This window comes from Dromiciops gliroides, chromosome 3 (assembly GCF_019393635.1).
Source record: "Dromiciops gliroides isolate mDroGli1 chromosome 3, mDroGli1.pri, whole genome shotgun sequence".
Taxonomy (NCBI): domain Eukaryota; kingdom Metazoa; phylum Chordata; class Mammalia; order Microbiotheria; family Microbiotheriidae; genus Dromiciops; species Dromiciops gliroides.
This window is the reverse complement of record NC_057863.1, coordinates 310,767,525-310,784,372: the sequence shown is the minus strand read 5'-3', so window position 1 is coordinate 310,784,372 and position 16,848 is coordinate 310,767,525. Positions and strand designations below refer to the sequence as shown.

At 33.9% G+C, this 16,848-nt stretch overlaps 1 pseudogene; it reads right to left on the bottom strand.

Annotated features, from left to right (window-relative positions):
* Positions 1–16,848, bottom strand: part of LOC122747520 — a 48,573-nt pseudogene that overhangs the window by 7,136 nt on the left and 24,589 nt on the right.

Sequence of the window (16,848 nt, the reverse complement as noted above, 5' to 3'; positions counted from 1 at the left end):
AAAAATTGTTAATGTTTGTCTGGAATATAATTAGGCTGCTGACTTCAAGTGATGGAAAGATCCATGGAAGATAGATGGAAGTAAATGCAGACCATTTAGAGAAATGGGGAGATCAAAAACTATAGCCGAGTATACATGTATGTATACATGTATGTATGTATTTATAAACTATTTAAGATGGTAAAATAAAATTATAATGGCTTCATAGCCAGTAATTATTTGAAATCTGTAGAGAAAGAGAAGAGAAAGCAACTCAAGGGATCTTCCAAGGTACTCAGTCTAGAGAAAAATGAGATTAAGGTAAGGAAAAAATATACATTTAAAAAAAGATGTTGTATATAATCCATAAGGAGGTTATTATTATTTCAGAACAGAAATAATATTTTGATTTGTAAAGGAGGAATGACTATGGAGGCAAGCAAAGAGGGAATGAGCAAACATGATTTGCGAGTAAGGCAAGCAGCTGCCTAGAAGCTAAGTAATGACCTCAATTTCATCAATCTAGTTCCCATGTCATTTTATCTCTATTTTTTCTACATATATATGTGTGTGTGTGTGTGTGTGTATGTATATACATGTATAAATATATGTATATGTTTTATGTATATATGTATATATTAATTCCTTCATTAATATATTATTTATTTGCTTATTTATCTATTAATTAATTTATTTCTTTATCCATTTGTTTATTTATTTGTTTTTTTGTTTGTTTATTTTTGCTGGGGGAGCTAGGTGGCACAGTGGATAAAGCACCAGGCCTAGAGTTAGGAAGATTCATTTTCCTGAGTTCAAATCTGGCCTTAGACATTTCCTAGCTGTGTCACCCTGGTAAGTCATTTAACCCTGTTTACCTCAGTTTCCTCATTTGTAAAATGAACTGTAAGAGGAAATAGCAAACCACTCAAATATTCTTGCCAAGAAAACCTCAAATGGGGTTTTGAAGAGTTAGACACAACTAAACTCAACATCATTTTTCATTTTTGCAATATTTTTATACACATATACACACTATATATACATATATATGTACATATACATATATATGCAAAAATATCCATATCTATAATCCATATCTATCAATTATAACAAAATAGTTCTTGAATTAATTATGAATGACTGAATGTGACTTGTACTCATGGGACTTTTGTAAGGGAGAGTTGGGTAGAAGTAAAGAGTCAAGTCTGTAATCTTTGGATAATGCTTCTGAGTGTTGTTGGTAGGAGATAGTAACTTGTTGGAAATTTGTGTGTCTGCTACATTAGAACCACTTCAATTGTTTCCCCCCTTTGAATAGGGGGAGGGTTCAGTGAATGCTTTATTGTGGTTAGATAAATTTAGTTCTTATTCATTTGTTAATTATTTTTTAATGATTAAAACTTGTCCCAAACAGCTGTCTGTTTTAAAATGATTTTATTCCTTTGCTTACTGCTTTAGTCCTCCTTCTTCCTCTAACTCAGTTTCCTCACTTTGTGTGTGTGGGGCGGGGGGGGGGATGAAAGAAAGAGGAGGGGGAAGGAGAGTGAGGGAGAGAGACAGAAACAAAGAAGAAGAGAGAAGAAGGAGAAAAGGATAATGGAGTGAAAGGGGGTCAAAGGAAAGGAGAAGAAAAGAGGAAGGAAGAAAGAAAGGAAGGAAGACTGGTACATATATACATACTATACATACACATATAACATTCTTAGAGCTAACAAACATCACATTGATTTTCTCAATAATTCACTGTTGTAACAAATATTTACGCACACAATATTTAAGGCTGTTATAGCAAAGAAGTGAGAAAATGGACGTGATAATGTTTGCAGCTCTAAGATAGAATATTATATCTGTATGAATATATATATGTATATATGTTTATATATGTGTGCACACACATATATCTATCTATAGCTATATCTATATTTCTTTTTTCTCCCTTCATGCATTCCTTTCCCTCAACCTCCCTCTCCTTTTCTTTCTTTTTATGATTTTTCTTCTCTTATTTTTCTTGTTCTCCTTGACAGAAAAGAAAAACAAATATACAGCTTCATTTGTCAGTCAATGGTGATGTGTATCATTTTACCTGGTTTTTTGGTCAGTCAAATTGTGTTAAAAGAATGACTTAGTTTTCATTAGAAAATTATTTTTTTCTTTCTGCTTTTGCCATATCATTCAAATTTATTGATTCACATGTTTATCTTATTGACTGATTTATTAAACATATTTTAGTTTTTCTTGGATGATTGAGAATCATATTGCTACCTCAGCATCATGAAATGCTAATCTCATGATATTTCCCCATTTTTTGATGAAATCTCTCAAATCAGCTTATTATAAACATTTGTCTGTTACTTCTAAAAGTTGAGGGTTGTGAGATTTAAAATTGGATATTAGATCATAAATCTCCCCTACTTAACCTTTCCCTTAATTTATCTCCCAAACTAGTAAATGGAAGCAGGTTTTGGTTTTCTAGATAGACCTTTTTATTTATAGTTATGATAGTCACAAGGTGATGTTGGTTAGAAGGATAGGAAAGTAGAAACACAATACAAATCGTCTTAAGTCTAAGCTTAGTCTATATTCCTTATAACAACTCACCAAACCGACAAGGCCACCAACCGACAAGGCCACCTTTGGAGAGAGAGTCCGTGCCGCGCCGTCAGGAGTCCCGCCAAGCAGGCAAAAAAGGCCTCTCTCCTTTTCTCCACCCCGGAAGTCAAAAAACCCGGCAGGCAGTCTGACATGCGCAGCAGGCGCACTGTACCTGGCAGGCAGTCTGACATGCGCAGCAGGCGGACTGTACCCGGCAGGCAGTCTGACATGCGCAGCAGGCGGACTGTTCATCTCCTCCCCAAAAGGGTGGTCCTTGAAAAACTGGCGTCTTTCAGTTATCCTAACCGACTGTTAAAACTTTCATATTTTACCACAGGGTAGAGGAGGAAAATGTTGTCAATCTTTTTTCCCCCAATGTCATTACTGGGGGTAAAGGCTGTTAACAGAGATCATCAATATATTTACTTGTGAAAATAAGTAATATTATAATAATCAAAATAAGCATCAATACATATTTTTGAATGTCTATATGCAAATTACAAAGTAGCTGGATTTAAACCTCTTTCCTTTTATTCCCAATGATCTTGAAAATATTTTATGCCAGCCAAAAGAAAGATGAGGAAATAAAAGAGAAAGTCCTGCCTTCCTATTGCTAAAGACTTGTAACTGAATCCAGAAATTTCAGTGGGTTTGAAGATGATAGTGTTGGAGCTGGAATCAGGCCATAAATCTACCTCATAGCCTGAAATCTTTACCTTTAGCCATGAGATGGGCTCATGGTTTCTGGACTCTCAGGAAAACCACAAATGGAAATAAGATAGAGTAATTTGAACTCAAGGGAAAAGTGTCATCTGTGTACTCTACTTCATACACTTAGTGAAGAAGATAGTGGAAAATACAGATAATAGCCTTTAAAACATCTTTCTGTTATTCACTTTGAGCTGGCTCCCTCCTCTCTTGTCTTTCCACTCTGTTCATTCATTTTTTTGTTTTTTTCTTGTATTTTCCCTACTCAGACCAGCTTTTTTCTTTACTAAAGCACTAACATGCAGATAAGATTTCAAGAGAACTATTCCACTCTCTGTTCACATGGCAAAAGGCTGCCTATAATTGGGTATGTTCCAGAGGGAAATGGAAATAAAACCCAACAGAGTTCACCACGTGGGCTCTTTTGTCATCTCATCTTTGCAGTACTTTTTCTCTTCCTCTGAGTGTCCCCCATTCTTCTCCTGTCTTTGTCCCTGCTCTTATCCATGTCCTTGGTAATAATGTTAAGAGCTGGTGAATTTCTTCATCTACTCTCATTATTATCACTGGGCTTCTTTAGACATTTGCCTGGGAATGTTTCATTTGACAGAATTTCTGCAAACAGATGTGGAAATGAAAGGGGACAGGTGTGGAACATTCAATTGCATTACACACTCTATCTTCTGATGCTTGAACCTTGAATCTTTGGGTAATTCTGCTTTAATTGAGGGGAGGGAAAGATAAAAGGCAGGTGAATAAGGCCTTCATTATGTTCTTGACTTTAAAAGGAGCTGCCTTAACGTTGGCATTAATTATCTACTGCACTAGCATTTTGAAGTTGTAGAGCTATTCTTTAAATATGATAGAACCTCAAGTAAAGAATTCCCTGTGTCTGGAAGTAAGAATTTCTATTCCTGTCATTCTATTTATTTAGACTGATAATCTTCATTTTAGAATATTGTACATTCTTTTCTGAAATGTGGTATTCTTTTTTTTTCGTGATATTGTAGGGTAGTAGTGTCAAATTCAAGTAGAAAATGATCCCTGCATTCGATGTATTGTCTTTAAAGACACAAATTACTGTTATCTGTTATATTTTTTATATTTGTTAAATATTTCCCAATAACATTTTAAATTGGTTCAGATGACACGAGTGCATTTTGCAGTAGGCTGGAGGCCAATGGACATCAGGTTTGACAGTTCTGCTATAGGGAAATGTACTCTAGGAAAGAAAGGGAGATGACAGAAAGGGCCTAATACCAGTTTTCTCAAGCTTACTCAAGAATGTGAAAATTACAAGTTCTTAGTCACCATTATCTTTGACATTAGCACAAAAGGATTTTAATCAGACAGCATTATACCTCTTCCCCATGACTTTATCTTCAGAACATTAAAAGGACCCTACAAATTCCCTACATTCCTTTTAATTAAAATAAAAACTAACTAAAACCTTATGAGTTGATTTAAACCTTTTTTATACTTCGTTTTATAACAAACTCCACAGTAAAGCTTCATTGTGGCTTTCAGGTAACACTGTTCCAGCAAACTTTTAGTAGATTCTCTATCAAACTGAAAAATCGTCAAGGATGGATCTAATAACTCTATTTTTGTTGTCTGTAGACAAGCCCAACTAGGTAAGAAGTTTATCACCAGTATTTGTGAAAGCAAGTCATGATATTCCTTTATCCATACAACATACAAAATAGACAAAAATGCAAATTGGGACTTTTCTGAATCTATAATGGCAATGCTCAGTAATGTTAACTAAAAATAGGGAGTTTAGAGGTTTATACATACATACATACATACATACAAAACACATACATGTACATCTATGAAGATACATAAAATCATATTTATATATATGGCCTCATATGTATAGAACTACCTTTGCAAAACAATGTATGTGCATATATACACTCACATGTATAATTTCATATATGTATATTATATGCATACTTATGAATATATGTATATGCATACATAATATATACATATACACACATATTCACTTATTTATTCACTTGTCCTACTTATTTATGTAGTTGCTTATTCATTCATTCATTTATTCAGTTATTTACTTATTTGTTTTTGTTTGCTTGTTTGTTTAGTTGACCTTTGAAACAGTCTTGGGGTGTATATGTTATTCTTTTCATTTTCAGTATGAGGAAACCATGTTGAAAGAAGTTCTATTACTTGCCCAGGATCCCACAACTGTGAAGTGTCTGAAACAGGAATTGAGCTAAGTTTTTTTTTTGTTTTTTACTCTACTTTTATCCACTATGTCTCCTAGCTGCCAATTAATGCCAGTGATTATGTTGAAAAGCTGAAAGAGTGAAAAAGATACTACAAAAGAAAATTAACCAGGGTCAATGTAAGAGATACAGCATGTTAACAAATAAGTAAAAATAGAAGATCAGGATGTCCCAAAAAACTTAATGCAGTTTGTTTGTTTTTTTAGTGAGGCAATTGGGGTTAAGTGACTTGCCCAGGGTCACATAGCTAGTAAGTGTTAAGTGTCTGAGGCTGTATTTGAACTCAGGTACTCCTGAATCCAGGGCCGGTGCTCTATCCACTGTGCCACCGAGCTGCCCCTTAATGCAGTTTTTAAGGTATTAAAACTTTAAAATTACACTGACTTTTGGGCACATATTATGTTTTATACATTATGTCATATATATGAATATAAAGATATAAATGTGAATTATGTGTTTTTAAATAGATAATTATTTGACAGAAAAGTATGATATTCTAATTATAGAAAGTTGGAAAATGTTCCTTGCATTATATAGCATTAGTTTGAGCCTTTAAGAGAAAGAGGAGTTCCAAGAGGCAGAGGTGAGTATGCAATGCATTCCAGACATAGGAAAGAGCCTATGCAAAAGATGTTGTGTAAATGGAAAAGCACATTAGTCTGGATGACTGATGTACAAAGTACATATGAGGGGAGGAACATATAATCAATCTGAAAAGACAGCAGGCTCCAGTCATATTGTAAAGGGTTTTAAATGTCAGGGAAATTGATATTGTATTTTAGAGGCAATAGGGATCCACTAGCACTTCTTGAGCAGTGGAGTGGTATAATCGAATATGAACTAGAGGAATGTTAATTTGGAAGCCAAACAGAAAATTACAGAAATAAGAGACTCAATGTAGGGGCAACATTTTAGGGGCTATTATACAGGGAAATAGTTACTAGAACCTGGACTAGAATTTTTATGGCATGAATTTAAAAATAAAGATAGCATGAGGGATGTGTCATAATTGAGAGGACATCATTTAGAATCTGAGTACCATAAGATAGGACCAAAGCCTATGGTAGTTAAGAAAATGGAATCAGTAAGAATGGCTGAATCCAAACAAATACACACAAGGAACATTTATATTGGAGATGACAATTTTAACCACAAAGTTGTTATCCCCACCCCCCACCATGTCTCAAATGGGGAAGATTCTGAATGAATAAAAACAATTCTTGATTAAAAAAATTGAACAAGAAGACATCATGCATGTATTGTTATTACCTCACCTTAACATTTTTGTGATAATGAACTGCATATACAGCAAGGGAATCTATGATCAAGATAGAAGTGAACAAAAAGGTATTTAGAGCTCAGTGTCTTCATTGTTACATCTTTATGATCACATACTGAAGTAAGAGGTAGAGGAGAAAGGGAAGAAACTAAGCATTTATAAGGCACCTACTGTGTTCCAGGCCTTTTGCTAACCTTTAATACAAATGATGTCTCATTTGTTCCTTACAATAACTTTTTGAAGAAGGTGCTATTATCCCTATTTTACAGTTGCAGAAACTGAGACAAACAGAAAGTGACTTGTCCAGTGACACACAGCTAGTAAGTGATTGATTGAGGCCAGAATTGAACTTGACTTCTTAAATCCAGGCCTAGCACTCTGTAAAAGTAATAGTAATAGTAATAGTAATAGTAATAGTAATAGTAATAGTAATAGTAATAGTAATAGTAATAGTAATAGTAATAGTAATAGTAATAGTAATAGTAATAGTAATAGTAATAGTAATAGCAATAGCAATAGCAATAGCAATAGCAATAGCAATAGCAATAGCAATAGCAATAGTAATAGTAATAAAAGTAATAGGGGGCAGCTAGTTGGCTCAGTAGATAAAGCACAGGCCCTGGATTCAGGAGGACCTGAGTTCAAATCTGGCCTCAGGCACTTGACACTTACCAGCAGTGTGACCTTGGGCAAGTTACTTAACCCTCATTGCTCCACAAAAAAATAGTAATAGTTATATAGTGATCATAACCATGATAATAACCATAATTGTAATTGTAATATTGATAACATTTATATAGTACTTACTACATGCTAGGTTTTATATTACAATCATTATCTTAGTAATTCTCACAATAACACTAAATAAAGTTGCTTTTATTATCCTCATCTTATATATGAGGAAACTGAGGCAAAGAAAGTTTACATGTCATGCCTGGGGTCACACAGTGAGTATCTGAGGCTGGATTTGAACTAAGGTCTTCCTAACTCCAGGCCTAACACTCTATTAACTGTGCCATCAACTACCTCTAAAATCCTATGGCAAAGAGTTTTATTGATTTTTAAAGTCTTTCATTCAGTGCAAGAAGGTGCAGTCTTGAAGACTTTCCCTAAAAAAATGTTCAAAATGCATATGTTTAAATTCTTTGATTCTATGATAATTTATATTATAAAGATAACAGTTCATTGACCTACAAGCAGCTAAATGGTTCAGTGGATAGATCATTGAACTATCAGTGATCCTAGGAACAAGCCCTAAGTTAAAATCCAGCCTCAGTCATTTACTAGCAGTGTAACCCTGGGCAAGTCACCTAACTGGTGTCTGCTTCACCTGTTTTCTCACCTGTAAAATGGGGAAAATAATAATACCTAATTCAGAGGATTCTTATGAAGATCAAATGGGGATTAAAATTATAGCTTCAACAAAGTGTCTGGCACATTGTAGACACAATAAATGTACATTTTTCTTAATTTCCTTTCTGACTATAAATAACAACCTAGAGGTAAAATATGTATAAAAACTATTGAGACCATGGAGATATACTAAGTAGAGTCCAAGCAAAATAAGAATACCTATTAACAATACTGTTTAGGAGATGATATTCTGCTAATATGAGATGATGTGATGCTTTCAGCATGCCCCAAGAGTGTACAAATTCTATTTAAATTATACAGTAAAGAGATTACTCTTTCCATTTACATTATTGATGAGAAAATGTATACTATCTAGACTCTTCCATGGAGATGGGTAGAAAGTTGTGCTTGGAAATAAGAAGAATTGAGTTCGAATCCTCTCCAAGCTTCAGTTTCTTTATCTATAAAACAGTATTATTAGCACCCACTTCATAGGGCGTTATGATGACCAGTTGAACTAATATATGAAAAATACTTTTTAAAACCTTAAAGCACTTATATAAATGTTAGAAATAGGGACTAGAACTGTGATTTTCTTGATATTAAGAAATTATAGAATCAGAATAAAATGTAATCAGTAAATGTTTAACCAAAGACATAAAATAAGATTGTTAATTTTTGGTTTCCTAAGTCAAAACATAGCTCAATATTTATTTCTTTGAGTTTTACATAACTCATCTAGAAAACAAAGTTAAGTGATTTTTCCAAGGACGTACTCTTGATATGTTTACAACAAAGAGCTTGAACTCAGATCTTGTAGGATCCAAGGCCAGATCTATATCCTCTATACAGCATTGACTCTTATGCAATAAACATTGTTTTGTTTTCATTTGTATTGCTTTTTACTGTTATTGCTGCTCATGCTTTTACTATTTGTATAAGCATCATACAAGAGAATAGGCTTAGTTCCTAATGGAGTCATAGGAGAAAAGAGAGCTGAATAACATTTGGATAATTTTGTGGCACTTTTAATAATCCTGTACTGTTGAACTATTAAAAAATTTCACTCATTAACACAAATTTTCTCTGTCATATGGTTTATCTCAGGTTAAGCCTGAAGCACCACGATTTAAGCTAATAAAAATGAAAAGTTACTCAATGAACAATGGAAAGCCTGATGATTGTCATAACTTAGTCATAGCATAGGCAATAATAACTTTTATGGGAAAATTCTTGTAAAATGCATCATCAAGGACATGAATGATTGGTAAAGGAGAAAGATTGGGAAAGTCACTCATAAATTGAGGCTAAGACATGGACAGCAGAAATGGTGCATTGGTCTTTCTATGGTGTTAAAATGATAATAGGAAGTCTTCCATTACATACATATTTAAGAAGAATGTATGAAAATATGTTCCAAAGAATTAAAGAGAATGAAAAAAATTGTTAGGGTTGTGATTTACACACCAATGCAATCACAGACGTATATAGGTGTTTTTTGAATCTATATCTTTAGCTTCTACCACCTTCTTGGAGCAAGAAGTTTGACATGCTTGCTCTCTGGTCAATAGACATTTAATGTACTGTTTCGTCATAAAGCAATGAAATTTGTTTTTGCTTGGCGCAAGAGGGCAGAAATAGGACCAAATGGTAGAATTTGCAGAATAGCAGATTTCTTTACTGTATTCTTAGCCCCAGTGTTAGGAAAACTTCTTAACATTTTGAGTTATCTATGGATAAAATGGGCTTGTAAAGGCAGTATCAAGTACTCAGATTCAAGTAGAAGGTATATACTTATTGTCCAGAAAAATGGTATAGTTTATTTATAACTTGGACTAGATGATCTCTAATATCTCTCCTAAATCTTCATTTTTGTGATTTTATTATTTGCACTTAAACTATCCCTTTCAAGGATCAAGGCATATGTGGTCTCTTCTTGCTAATTATTCTGAGATTTTCAGGTAAATCTAACTGTTGGACAGGTACCTCCAACTACATAGAATGGTGTAAAACATATAGGTCTCTTAAGGTAACTGGGCAATGCCTAGGAACCCTCTTACGTAGTGTAGCTTTGAAGAAGAGACTTGTGGAAGTTGTAAAAGTGAATTGCATTGAAAGAGATTCTAAGAAAAAACTGACATACAAGCATTTGGGAGTTAACATTTGAGCATTGTAATGCAAGTTAGTGAAAGTAAGGGAATGCAGGGGAACATACCAGGTTTAAATTTCTATTGTTCTTGGATAGTGAAAACCTATTTAGATCATATTTTGGTGCCAATGATTAATCAAAAAGTGGCCTCTATAAAAAGGACAATTAAAATATGTACATCTCTACAAGAGACCATGTTAATTTATGTAATACATTAAATAGATCATCAGTTAAGGATGATTTATTTTTTTTTTATTCCAGGGCCTCTCCTACTACTTCTCCCACCAGATTGTAAGCTTGCCAAAGGTTGACATAGATCAAAGCTATAACTTACATTTTAGTTCTTTGTCTTTATACACTTATTCCAACTTAAATTTGTTAAAGCAATTAAAAGGAGTTTTCATGGAATTAATTGTAAAGTTTAGGTATAGATCCTGACAGTATACTAAATAAAAATTTCTATTTTTGGTTTCAAACTATTCATCTCATATAACAATACTATTATTTTAAACAAACCTGTAGGTATATGAATGTTACTGTGCATGGGGTATGTTTCTGTATGTGTTCATTTAAAACTCAAAATAGCTAAGCCATCTGAAATGTTTTGTAATGGCACAGGATACTATGACCCTCACAGCAGGTTCTTGCTCCAAAAGGGAGAGTAAATTTCTGACCGTTAACACATAATCACACACATTCCAAGAAGTAGAATTGTTTTGCTTTTCATTCTGTCAGGTTCGATTTCTTGGTAAACTCAAAATAGCCTAAATGTGCCTTGAAACTATAAAACAATTGAAACCTCTAACCTGTGATTGAACCCACCAGGGAAAAGTAAGAAAGATGCTTGTGCTAGTGTAGGAGCAAAAAGAAAAAAAAAAGGTGGAAGTGATTTTATATTCAGCTATGATGGTCTGTCCACATCAAAACTATAACCATGCTTAAAGTTTGGCTTGCCCTACTCTTCAACTCACTTATATTACCTTTGTTATCTCAGAACAAACACAGTACTATTTCCAATGTCCCTTCATCTCCTCAAAGTAATCATAACTATTCCGTATTGTAGCCTAGAGGAAGAAGGGAAAACATTTATTCCTTAACATGTCCCAGAAAGACTTGAGTCATGATGACTTTCTGTGATATGCAGGGTAAGAAATCATAGTGAATTGTATTCCTCCTGTCTGGCTCTTTGGTTGTCATTAAGGAGATAGGGTCAGAAGTCAAGACCATTTCACAGTTTAGTAAATCCCATGTAAGCATTACCAGAGGAATGTTAAGATTTAGGCATAAAATCATATCATAAAATCTTATCAAATCTACATAAACTTGCTTTTTGCTACACTACACTAAAGGAAAGATCAATATAATTATGTGTGTATATGTACATACATACATACATACATAAATACATATATACATACATACAAATATTGAGGGTAGGAACAGGATTTTTTCTTTGAACCCCAGTATCTAGTGTAGTTTCTTGCACAAAGAGGGAACTAAAATGCCTGTTGAATAGAAGTAGATCTGTTTGGATTGAAATTGTTAATTTACCCCTCAAAGCACCTAATTAACTTCTAGGGAATATGTTCTTCACCAGAAGCCAAATGGAACATCACATGGAGTCATATGCATATAATTGAAATCATCTTTTTCCTGAATATGGCAATATAAGGCATCATGTTTTTTTTTCCTTTTCATAAGTTATGTTTTGATAAATAATGAGCACTAAATTGGAAAGACATTAGATTATTTAAACACAGATTGCTAATTTCATCTTTCATTTTTTGGTTGGGCTCCCCAAAGCAAGTTAACATTAAAGTTACATTAATAAAATAGGATCTGTTCTCATTCAGCTAAATTAGGTGATCATAAAATTGCCTCTGCTTATGTCAAAAATGTAAAATACAATTATGGTGTCATATACTGCATATCTTGTGCTTTTGGAATTACCAGGGGTAAAATATGATCAGTGAAAGGGAAAGAGAATATTCTATTGCTTATAGCAAGATTGTAGGGTTCCATGCTACCTAATAAATTTCCAAAGATATCACAAATTGCAAACTTAGCCTCCTATGTATTAAGACCCTCAGGATGAATTATTTTGACAAATGAAAGGATACTTTGAATTCTAACCTAAAGACAAAGTAGCTGCCCTTTTCTCAAGCTGGTGATAAGGATGAATGGATTTGATGGAGGTAAAAGAAGGATCAGTAAAACAAAAATTCCCTTAAAATGAAAAAAAATATTCCTTTTTCATTCCTCCTTCCCTCTTTTCCTTCCTTCCTCACAACCACCTTCATTCCTTCTTTCCTTGTGATTCTTCCCCTTTCTCTTTCATACTATTGCATCATTCAAGGTTTTCTCTGGACCCTCTGAAAACTCTTCAACCTGTTTTCCAAGATATGCTTTCTTCTCCCACCCCATAAACATAAGCACATCCCAAGGCTCTCTACTCTTTTCCCCATGTTCTCATTCTCTCTCTCTCTCTCTCTCTCTCTCTCTCTCTCTCTCTCTCTCTCTCTCTCTCTCTCTCTCTCTCTCTTTCCCTCCCTCCCTCCCTCCCACTGTCTGTCTTTCTCTCATTCCTTATTTCATTATTTGTCTTTCTCTGTTTCTCTCTTTTCCTCTGACTTCACCTCTTTCTCCTTCCCTCCCTCCCTCCCTCCCTCCCTCTCTCCATCCATTCCTTTCCTATGTTTCCTTGTGTCACCCATTGCTCATAACTCCATCAGATTATATGTGTTTACATATAATAGATTTGATCTAATCCTGCGTTCTGACACAAACAAATTAACACTATTATATGACTCAAACTTGATTTCTCCAGGAAAATCGCTAAAATTCAGTCCAGGAATCACCAATGGTCACTTTAAATATGGGTAACAGAGTCCTCACCCACAAAAGTACTTAGTGTACAATATAGGTATTACATATGGTACAGTTTTATTTCTCAATTAAATTTAACCTTAATCAAAAAATAAATAGAAATTTTAATACAGAAAAAATAACTAGTCAAATGAGCCTATCAGATTTCACAAAAAGGTAAAGGGTTTTTATACCATTTGGCTAAAAACACTAGGAGTACTGGACACAGATTTTTCATTAACAACAGACCTGCATCATTTAATAACTGATACCAATATCAAAGACAATTGGCAAAATCTACTTTAACCCCTATAGTGTGCTTTCGTCTTACAGCTGCAGGGAGAAGCTGTTGAAAGTGCTCTTTATTTTCTCTCCTACCCTTTGATATGAAAGTTCAAAGAAGAGAAAGCATGGTAAAGAAAAGGACTTTCATAGTTTCCTGTATTACATATTAGAAAAGGCTCTTTCAGAAGAGTCCTTCCTCCTGCACTTCAGTCAACTAATAATCAGAAGGCAACATTAGTCATTGGACACTAATCAGAAGACTCCCTTATGTCCTTTGAACTGGGAGTTAGGTTAGATATCTAGATCCATGGAAGGTGGTTCCATCTGACAAAAGTTCCAACCCTATAATCTCATCAGGCTTAATGGGGCAACTTATCAAACTGACAAGGTCACTCTGCATTGATTTCCACTTTAATTATTTTGCTTATATTTTGCTTTTTACATCTACCCTCCTCTGCCCAGAGGGTCATTCCTTATAGCAGACAAGAAAAAAAGAAAAAAAAAAGTCCAGTAAAATGAATCAACTCATTAAACATAGAAGACCGACCCAAAGCCATCTACCTTTAAAAAGAGGAGAGGTACATTTACTCAAATGTTCTCTAGGTTCAATCGAGGAAAACATTATTATATGCTATTTATTTTATTTTAGTTCACTTTTGTTTAGTTGGAGGGGAAGGGGAGTTCTTTCTATTAATGGCAGTGTAATCATTGTGCATATTCTTTTCATTGTTCTAATTATTTCATTCTACATGAGCTCGTATAAGTCTTCCCACATGACTCTAAATCTTTCATTTCATCTTATAGTGTAGTAATCTTCTATTCCTTTTACTATACTATATTTAATGTAACCTTTCCACTATTGAGTGACGTTTATTATGTTTTCAGTTCTTTGGTATAATAAAAGGGATCCTATGAATATTTTGCTATGGTTTTAGAAACTTTCTACTACTGACCTCACTGGAGAATATGCCTAACACTAGCAACTCTGAACCATAGGATTATGGATATTTCTGGTTTTTTAATCATATTTCAAAATTGCTTCACAGAATGATTTGATTGTATTGGTGATCATGCTTTTCTATAGATTTTCCAATGGATTATTTCTATATTTTCTCCTATTTGCCAATTTATTGTGGGTAAAGTAACACAAGTGGTTTTTGGTTTTGTTTCTGTTTTTGTTTTTTGCAGGGCAGTTAGGGTTAAGTGAGTTGCCCAGCGTCACACAGCTAGTAAGTGTCAAATGTCTGAAGTCAGATTACAGGGCCGGTGCTTTATCTACTGCACCACCTAGCTGCCCCATGAGTGGTTTCTAATATTTCTCCTATTATTACTTTTCATATGGTTATTAATAGTTTGAATTGCTTAAAGAATTATTTGTTCTTGTCATTTGACAATTTATCCTTTGTGAAAATGACTGTTGGTTTTGTATATCAAATCCATATATATATATATATATATATATATATACATACACATACATACATACATACATACACATATATATGTATATGTATACACACATATACATTATATTTATTTTTATATATTTATATTAATTGTCACTATTACCTTGGTATCATACTGTGAGGGCCAAAATTTGATATATAGAGTATTATTTGGGTGACCTGCCTTAATATTGGGGTCCTGGAAATATGCGAGACCTTTTAAGTTCTCCCTCCACTCTGAACTGCCCTTTTAGATATTTCTCCCAGGCCAATAAGAAAGGAGCCTCTAAGCTTTAGTTCACAAAAGGATCAGATTTTATTATTTGGCAATTAATTAAACAACAAAGGTAAAACTAATAAAAAATCAAAGATAAGGAAATAGGAAAATAGAAATACAGAGAAATGTTCTTAACTCTAAACTTAGACTATTAGGGTTTTCTGTATTTAACTCAGCAATCCCCTGAACATCCTGCCAGACCGAGAACCAGCACGTGCCAACAGGACTACAGTTGCCACACCAAGCTAGCAAACTAGCATTCGGGAAGTGACTCCAGAGCTAGCAATCTGAAAGTGCCCTCTAACCTCCCTTCAGGGAGCATTCAATCTTTTCTCCCCCAAAAGGGGAGGTCCTTCAAAAGCTGCCTATACCACAAGTATTTTTTACCACAATACCCAACCAATGATATTTGGTATAATTTCCCTCAATTGATTTTTATTCTTAACTTTGCTGCATTGATTCTTTTCTTATAAAAGTTTTTCAATTTTATGTAGTCAGAAGTATTGATTTGGTTTTTTTTTGATGGGGCAGTGAAGGTTAAGTGACTTGCCCAGGGTCACACAGCTAGTAAGTCTCAAGTATGTGAGGCCAAATTTCAACTCAGGTCCTCCTGAATCCAGGGCCAGTGCTTTATCCACTGTGCCACCTAGCTGCACCATTGATTTTATATTTAATGGTTGCCTCTATCCCCTGTTTAGTTAAGAATTCTGTTTTTGGCCTACTTGTGATTTGATGCTTTCTGATTGGTTCTCCTTTCATAATAATGCAGATATCCATTCCTTTTTCCATGTGAGGCAAAATGGTGAACTGGAAAGAACAATTGGTTTAGAATCAGGGAAGAACTGGTATCAAATACTAATATGTATTACCTATGTGACCAAGCAATTTGGGTTTATGGTACTTAGTGTCCTCATCTGCAAAATAGGGATTTATATTAATAACAACTTTCTCAGAACAGTTAAACTCAAAGTAAGTAATATAAATAAAATAATTTGCAAGGCATAGGATATTATGTATTAGCTATTATTCCCATCCCTATCTGTTGTATAGAATTTTTATTGCCTAGTACTTATTTCAATATTCTTTTAAGTAATATCGTCACATTCAACACCTTTCTCTACTAATATATCTTACACACCAATGCCAAAATAATATTACTAAAATACTTTTTTGAAAATGTCACTCCCATTGCTCTAAACTTAATGGCTCTCCATTTCCTAGAAAATAAAATCCATGTGTATATCTTGACATAAGGAGTTCTTTACAAAATAGATCCTATTTTCATTTATTGATTCCCTCTCCTATTATAAATGTCTTTCTCTAGAAAGATTAAAAATACCCTTATAGTTTTCCTACATATAAAATATTTTATCTCTTTCACATTTTTCATATAATCCTAGATCTCTGTAATTCATTTTCCTAATCCTGTAATTAAGACTTAATTCTACTCCAAGCTTCACCTTCTTCATGAAGCCATTACTGAATTTTCAGGGTGAATGAAAAATTGACCAGAAAATAGTCATAGGAACATAGATCTTATAATCAAGAACCTTATTGCTTAATATAGGAGATAAACATGCTGAGATAATCAGAATCATTGAATCTCAAAGTCATGAAGGACCTTAGAGACCATATATGTCCATCTTCTTATTTTATGCATG